This window comes from Carassius auratus, chromosome 1, assembly GCF_003368295.1.
Source record: "Carassius auratus strain Wakin chromosome 1, ASM336829v1, whole genome shotgun sequence".
Taxonomy (NCBI): domain Eukaryota; kingdom Metazoa; phylum Chordata; class Actinopteri; order Cypriniformes; family Cyprinidae; genus Carassius; species Carassius auratus.
The window spans coordinates 15,131,654-15,140,702 of NC_039243.1; the positions used below are offsets into that span (position 1 = coordinate 15,131,654).

A 9,049-nucleotide genomic window follows, 5' to 3' on the forward strand; every position below is an offset into this window, starting at 1 on the left:
ATCGTTTTTTACCTGACAATTACTGTATCGGTTAAATATATTACACACTTTCATTATAGTGAATTTATAGAAAAGAACACTTTTATTGCACAGCTGTACTTTGAAATTTAAGATCTAGTAGCAATACACACTTACAAACAGTAGTGCACATGTAAACAAATATGCACAGAACTATGAAGTTACATATTTACATTATTTTAACAGTTACATTGCAATCTGTAAAAAAAATAAAAATAAATAAATAAATAAAAATAAACATAACTTGTGTTATGTCTAATCCTAGCATCAGCTAATCAATCTACTGCTGTGTGCCATTCTTCAGTCAATTACTTATGTACTGTAGTATCAGGGTTGAAGTAACTATACACTTAGTAGGCCTACTGTAAATCCATGGCTTTATCAGAGCTCGTCTGAATTGGTGACAAGTGAGCAGAATTCTGCTGCCTATTTCCTTAGGTTTAGGAATGTTGTCCCATTCTTGTCTAGGCTTTTAATTGCTCAATTAGGTCTTCCTCTTTATGATGTGACAAAAAAGATCTGGACTGCAGGCTGGCCATTTCAGTACCCGGATCCTTCTTCTACGCAGCTATGATGTTGTAATTGATGCAGTATGTGGTCTGGCATTGTCATGTTGGAAAATGCAAGCTCTTCCCTGAAAGAAACAACATCTGGGTGGGAGCATATGTTGTTCTAGAACTTGGATATACATTTCAGCATTGATGGTGCCTTTCCAGATGTGTAAGCTGCCCATGCCACATGCACTCATGCAACCCCATACCATCAGAGATGCAGGCTTCTGAACTGAGCGCTGATAACAACTTGTCCTTGTTCTCTTTAGTCCGCATGACATGGCGTCCCAGTTTTACAAAAAAAAAACAACTTCAAATTTTGATTTGTCTGACCACAGAACAGTTTTCCACTTTGCCACAGTCCATTTTAAATGAGATTTGGCCCAGAGAAAATGACTGTGCTTCTGGATCATGTTTAGTTATGGCTTCTTTTTTGACCTATAGAGTTTTAGCCAGCAACGGCGAATGGCACGGTGGATTGTGTTCACAGACAATGTTTTCTGAAGTATTCCTGAGCCCATGTTGTGATTTCGATTACAGTAGCATTCCTGTATGTAATGCAGTGCCTGAAGATCACGGGCGTCCAGTGTGGTTTTCCAGCCTTGACCCTTACACACAGAGATTCTTCCAGATTATCTGAATCTTTTGATGATATTATGCACTGTAGATGATGAAAACTTCAAACTCTTTGCAATTTTTCTCTGAGAAACTCCTTTCTGATATTGCTCCGCTATTTTTTGCCACACTGTTAAATTTTTTTTTGTAATTTTACAGGAAATTCCTGGCAACTAATTGCCGTGAATTTACAGCAAGTAACATACAGGTAATATATATATATATATTTTTTTAATACAATAGAGTCCTGTTATACAACAGTGCTACTGTGATTAAAGTAGCATTATTACAGTATAATGCTGTATTTTAATTTACTGTATATTTACTGCAACTCAGTTGCCAGGAATTTCCTGTAATTTTACAGGAGACAATTACAATTGAATATTGTAATTCAAAATATATTGTCATTTCTAAATAAAATAAAATACTTAAATTTTCCATCTTCCAAAATTAAAACCAAAACAATGGCAACTTTTATTATTTTTTTATTATTAACACACTATGCAACATCACATAATACAAACTTATTTTATTTTTTTCATACAAACAAAATTACAGTTTCACTGAAGAATCTAGCTCACTTCCAGACGTCCAGACAGTCTATCATCAGGGGGAACATGGTAATAAATAACAAAAGGTCCCAACCAGTCTTGAACTGGGGAAGCTGTGGGGTGTGGGTGGGAATCAATACTAGCCCATCAACTCAAAGCCCAGGAGTCTTCTTAATAGGGTGCAGACAGGTGCGTTGAGCCCATGTCTCTTCTCTGCTTTGCTGACATCTTGGAGTTGATTCCACAAAAAGCTCTGAAAACAGGGAGAGTGAAAACAAGTTTTCATATCAGGTAATGATAAATACTGTGTAAAAAAAATAATAAAAATACATAAAAAGTAAACTTGCTTGTAGAAAAAAAATTACGTTAATGTATTTATTTAACATCTACACATTTAACAACGTAACATTTACATTACATTGGCTTTTACATTGTTTTTCTTAAATATATAATGTCACTGTATGCACTGTAAATTGAAGGTCGCTTTGGACAAAAGTATCTGAAAAATGGGTCATATGACGTTGCTAAAAAGAACATTATTTTGTGTATTTGGTGTAATGAAATGTTTAAGCGGTTTAAGGTTAAAAAAAAACAAATTATTGTTTCTCCTCTACAGGTACTTCTCTCCTCGCCTTCTGAAACGTGTTGATTTTTACAAAGCTCATCGTTCTGAAAAGCGAAGTGTGCTCTGATTGACCAGCTATCCAATCTATCTATCGTGAGACTGAAATGTTATGCCTCTTAACATACTGTTCCCTGTCCTGCCGAAACAACGAGACATTTAATTATAATGTTTATTTCATTATAATGTGAAAACCCATTCTAAATGTGATATAAACATGATTTCTAGTCGTGTTCTCTTTTGGAAGGCCAAACAAAGTAGTTTCCCTTTTTAAAGAAACAGCGTTTAAGAGTGCCGCTTCAATTGAAAAAAAAAAACCGAACAAACACATGAGAGCAATTTCAAAAGCATAAGGAGCTGTATGTTCTGCTCTCTTAGCTCATGAATTTCACACATTGTTCGACCTGCACAGTGCAAACAGCCAAAACCTGGATGTTTTAAGCAAGATTAAAATCCTTGCGGGGACGTGTCCCGTATGAACGGCGCATATGGCCACCCTATACAGATTTTCTTCATTCACCAAGAGCTTGTAACACTCCAAAGAGAAAGGAAAAAGTAAAATCACATCTAATGACTTTAACCCCCAAAATTTACTTAATGAAAATTGTAATGTTAAACTGCTGTCTGTCAGACTCTTCTGTGTTTACATAAATGTCTTGCAGGGTAATACCAACTCAATGTAAGACACTTAATAGCAATAGCTTTGTCTCCATCCAGCTTTTTAATGCACATTTTAACATTTTGAAAACAAACAAAAACAATCCTGAATGGAAACGGTTCAAATTCACATAAAATATTCTAATGTGAATAAAACTTTTTATGTGGATTGACTCGCTAATAAATGCAACATAAATGCACATTTGTTGCAACTCTATCAGCTGTTTTAAGTTGCCCCTTAAGTTTTGATCCCACAGCGTTTCATGACTACTCTCCTGTCCATTTTTAATTTACATAACAGAGCTAATGGAAATGCTCTCCAGTTATAGGGTTTCTTTGCCAAATTTCTACGAATGCGCTTAAAAGGTGCAAAGGAATTGGATGGAAACCTGTCTGTTGACATCAATGCATAGAGTATATCATAGTCTATTTTCTTTATAAGTGTGCAAACACTTTTAACATACCTTTAGTGCTTGAGGCCTCTTTAGGATACTGTTAGTTAAACACGTAGACAGCGAAGGTCGCTGCACTCCATTCAGAAGGTTGTTGTGGGGCCCCATCACAGTTGTCCCTTCCAAAGACATCATCCATTTGTCTGCACTTAGTGCCTCTCCTGAAATGCATACACAATATGATAACTAAAAGAGCACTAGAATGCTTCACTACATACATACACTCATGAGTGGCAGTATTGGCAGGATGGGCAAAAGTACCAATTTTATCAGGTGGGAGACAAAGTTATGGTATGGTTTTTCCTAATTTAGACTAGGCATTTTATGGATGCAATAGGCTTATGTTGAATTACAGCCTTTCCTTTCTTCTTTGACGTATAACCATATGACAATTATTAACAGGATTTACCCCCATTATTTACCCCCCTCATTTCAATAAGACGAAATATGTGATATGTGAAGTGACATTCAACCAAGTATGGTGACCCATACTCAGAATTTGTGCTCTGCATTTAACCCATCCAAAATGCACACACACAGAGCAGTGAACACACACACACACATACACACTGTGAGCACACACCCGGAGCAGTGGGCAGCCATTTATGATGCGGCGCCCGGGGAGCAGTTGGGTGTTCGATGCCTTGCTCAAGGGCACCTAAGTCGTGGTATTGAAGGTGGAGAGAGAGCTGTTCATGCACTACCCCCACCCACAATTCCGTCCGGCCCGAGACTAGAACTCACAACCCTTCGATTGGGAGTCCAACCCTCTAACCATTAGGCCACGACTTCCCCACATGATATCAAACACCACTGCCTCCTTTCGTTTTCATTTTCATTCGTTAAACATATTAATAGCCGCAGAAATGAAGTTCAGGGAAATGTGTAACGTTAGGCCTACATTATATAAAACAAAATATTATACCAAACAGTAGCCTATTGTCTCCTTTTTTCATTTTAACATATTAAAAGATTAACTGAATAAAGACCAAAGATTACCTTTTAGGTTCACCCAAAACAAATTAGATTTTATGCTTAACCACTAAAGAGACATCAGAGCCAGCGGCAAATGTCAGAAGGTCTAGCCGAGTTGAGAGTGCTCCCGATGGATTAATGATCACTGAGCTCCCGCTGATCGCGTGGAGTTGACCGTCTCCGACATCAGCGAAACACATTTTTTTACCTCGTGAGCAGGGACTTTCTGAGGGGCATTTTTTTTTTACCCAGAACTTTATTTAGATCATGGTAGCTGAGGTGTAAGCACACCGAGTTCCAGCCCAAAGTCCATAGTTTCTGGGTTAAGTTCTTGCGATGGAAATTTGGATAGAGTATGAAGACGCGATTTTAACTTCACCCTATTCCACTGAATTATACCAAATGAAACAATCAGCACTCACAAAGATCACCAGTATTAATATATAAAGACTTATCAATCACCTTTATTTATATAGTGCTTTAAACAAAATACATTGCGCCAAAGCACTGAACAACATTCATTTGGAAAACAGTGTCTCAATAATGCAAAATGATAGTTAAAGGCAGTTCATCATTGAATTCATTGATGTCATCTCTGTTCAGTTGAAATAGTGTCTGTTTTAATTTGCAATCAAGTCAACGATATCGCTGTAGATGAAGTGACCCCAACTAAGCAAGCCAGAGGCGACAGCGGCAAGGAACCGAAACTCCATCGGTGACAGAATGGAGAAAAAAACCTTGGGAGAAACCAGGCTCAGTTGGGGGGCCAGTTCTCCTCTGACCAGACGAAACCAGTAGTTCAATTCCAGACAGCAGCAAAGTCAGATTGTGCAGAAGAATCATCTGTTTCCTGTGGTCTTGTCCTGGTGGTCCTCTGAGACAAGGTCTTTACAGGGGATCTGTATCTGGGGCTCTAGTTGTCCTGGTCTCCGCTGTCTTTCAGGGCAGTAGAGGTCCTTTCTAGGTGCTGATCCACCATCTGGTCTGGATACGTACTGGATCCGGGTGACTGCAGTGACCCTCTGATCTGGACACAGACTCGATCTGGTGGCCACGGTGACCTCGGAACAAGAGAGAAACAGACAAATATTAGCGTAGATGCCATTCTTCTAATGATGTAGAAAGTACGGTGTTATGTGAAGTGTTCCGGTTCCAGTTTACCTAATTAATGCAGCCTAAAAATCCTTTAACGGATTTGGATATTAAAAGCATATTAGTATGTTATGTGTATGCCAGGTTAAAGAGATGGGTCTTTAATCTAGATTTAAACTGCAAGAGTGTGTCTGCCTCCCGAACAATGTTAGGTAGGTTATTCCAGAGTTTAGGCGCCAAATAGGAAAAGGATCTGCCGCCCGCAGTTGATTTTGATATTCTAGGTATTATCAAATTGCCTGAGTTTTGAGAACGTAGCGGACGTAGAGGAGTATAATGTAAAAGGAGCTCATTCAAATACTGAGGTGCTAAACCATTCAGGGCTTTATAAGTAATAAGCAATATTTTAAAATCTATACGATGTTTGATAGGGAGCCAGTGCAGTGTGGACAGGACCGGGCTAATATGGTCATACTTCCTGGTTCTAGTAAGAACTCTTGCTGCTGCATTTTGGACTAGCTGTAGTTTGTTTACCAAGCGTGCAGAACAACCACCCAATAAAGCATTACAGTAGTCTAACCTTGAAGTCATAAATGCATGGATTAACATTTCTGCATTTGACATTGAGAGCATAGGCCGTAATTTAGATATATTTTTGAGATGGAAAAATGCAGTTTTACAAATGCTAGAAACGTGGCTTTCTAAGGAAAGATTGCGATCAAGTAGCACACCTAGGTTCCTAACTGATGACGAAGAATTGACAGAGCAACCATCAAGTCTTAGACAGTGTTCTAGGTTATTACAAGTAGAGTTTTTAGGCCCTATGATTAACACCTCTGTTTTTTCTGAATTTAGCAGTAAGAAATTACTCGTCATCCAATTTTTTATATCGACTATGCATTCCATTAGTTTTTCAAATTGGTGTGTTTCACCGGGCTGCGAGGAAATATAGAGCTGCGTATCATCAGCGTAACAGTGAAAGCTAACACCATGTTTCCTGATGATATCTCCCAAGGGTAACATATAAAGCGTGAAGAGTAGCGGCCCTAGAACTGAGCCTTGAGGTACTCCATACTGCACTTGTGATCGATATGATACATCTTCATTCACTGCTACGAACTGATGGCGGTCATATAAGTACGATTTAAACCATGCTAATGCACTTCCACTGATGCCAACAAAGTGTTCAAGTCTATGCAAAAGAATGTTGTGGTCAATTGTGTCAAACGCAGCACTAAGATCCAATAAAACTAATAGAGAGATACACCCACGATCAGATGATAAGAGCAGATCATTTGTAACTCTAAGGAGAGCAGTTTCAGTACTATGATACGGTCTAAATCCTGACTGGAAATCCTCACATATACCATTTTTCTCTAAGAAGGAATATAATTGTGAGGATACCACCTTTTCTAGTATCTTGGACAGAAAAGGGAGATTCGAGATTGGTCTATAATTAACTAGTTCTCTGGGGTCAAGTTGTGGCTTTTTTATGAGAGGCTTAATAACAGCCAGTTTGAAGGTTTTGGGGACATGTCCTAATAACAATGAGGAATTAATAATAGTCAGAATAGGACCTATGACTTCTGGAAGCACCTCTTTTAAGAGCTTAGATGGTATAGGGTCTAACATACATGTTGTAAGTTTAGATGATTTAACAAGTTTATACAATTCTTCCTCTCCTATAGTAGAGAATGAGTGGAACTGTTCCTCAGGGGGTCTATAGTGCACTGTCTGATGCGAAACTGTAGCTGACGGCTGAATGGTTGCAATTTTATCTCTAATAGTATCGATTTTAGAAGTAAAGTAGTTCATAAAGTCATTACTGCTGTGGTGTTGGGAAATGTCAACACTTGTTGAGGCTTTATTTTTCGCTAATTTAGCCACTGTATTGAATAAATACCTGGGGTTATGTTTGTTTTCTTCTAAAAGAGAAGAAAAGTAATCAGATCTAGCAGTTTTTAATGCTTTTCGGTAGGATATGCTACTTTCCCGCCAAGCAATACGAAATACCTCTAGTTTTGTTTTCCTCCAGCTGCGCTCCATTTTTCGGGCTGCTCTCTTTAGGGTGCGAGTATGCTCATTATACCATGGTGTCAAACTGTTTTCCTTAACCTTTCTTAAGCGTAAAGGAGCAACTGTATTTAAAGTGCTAGAAAAGAGAGAGTCCATAGTTTCTGTTACATCATCAAGTTGTTCTGAGGTTTTGGATATGCTAAGGAATTCGGATACATCAGGAAGATAACTTAAAAAGCTGTCTTTTGTGGTAGAAGTGATGGTTCTTCGATACTTGTAACAAGAAGTAGAATTTACAATTTTGGCTATATGGAGTTTACACAGAACTAAATAATGATCTGAGATATCATCACTTGGCTGAATAATTTCAACACTATCAACATCAATTCCATGTGACAGTATTAAATCTAGAGTATGATTTCGACAATGAGTAGGTCCTGAAACGTGTTGTCTAACACCAATAGAGTTCAGAATGTCTATAAATGCTGATCCCAATACATCTTTTTCATTATCGACATGGATATTAAAATCACCAACTATTAAGACTTTATCTGCAGCCAGAACTAACTCGGATGTAAAATCACCAAACTCTTTAATAAAGTCTGTATGGTGCCCTGGTGGCCTGTATACAGTAGCCAGTACAAACATAACAGGGGATTTATCATTAACATTGGTTTCTCTGGATAATGTTATATGAAGCACCATTACTTCAAACGAGTTATACTTGAAGCCTGCCCTCTGAGAAATCCTGAAAACGTTATTATAAATTGAAGCAACACCTCCCCCTTTGCCTTTTAGACGCGGCTCGTGTTTATAACAATAATCTTGGGGGGTGGACTCATTTAAAATAATGTAATCATCAGGTTTTAGCCAGGTTTCTGTCAAGCAGAGCACATCTATATTATGATCAGTTATCATATTATTTACAAAAAGTGTTTTCGTAGAAATGGATCTGATATTCAATAAGCCAATCTTTATCATTTGTTTATCCATATTGCATTTGTTTTTTATTTGTTGAACCTCAATTAAATTGTTAATCTTAACTTGGTTTGGACGTTTTTTGTATTTTCTAGTTCGGTGAACAGACACAGTCTCTATAGTGTGATAACTTATAAAACAAAGTTTATGTTACATACCTGAGACATGTTCTTTCTTCCAAAAAAATGTTAAAATACTTCTGGTACCGTCCGTTGGCCGCGTAATTTCAAAATTCAAACAGCAGCGATCCCACAATGCTATGCGGTTGCTGTAAAAAAACTTTTTGGCCTCTTATTGCTACCTGTCCCAACTTTTTTGGAATATGTAGCTCTCATGAATACCAAAATGATCCAATATTTGGCATGACATTTCAAAATGTCTCCCTTTCAACATTTGATATTTTATCTATATTCTATTGTGAATAAAATATAAGTTTTTGAGATTTGTAAATTATTCGATTCCTTTTTTTATTCACAATTTGTACAGTGTCCCAACTTTTTTGGAATCAGGTTTGTATGTAAA

At 37.6% G+C, this 9,049-nt stretch overlaps 1 long non-coding RNA gene across 1 annotated transcript; it reads right to left on the reverse strand.

Annotated features, from left to right (window-relative positions):
* Positions 1-1,731: 1,731 nt before the first annotated feature.
* On the reverse strand, positions 1,732-8,792 carry LOC113040244 (uncharacterized). The gene is made up of 3 exons (XR_003275258.1): positions 8,686-8,792; positions 3,479-3,627; positions 1,732-1,988 (listed from the first exon to the last, which is right to left on the reverse strand). It is a non-coding gene; the product is annotated as an uncharacterized LOC113040244 (long non-coding RNA).
* Between the last annotated feature and the right edge of the window lie 257 nt (positions 8,793-9,049).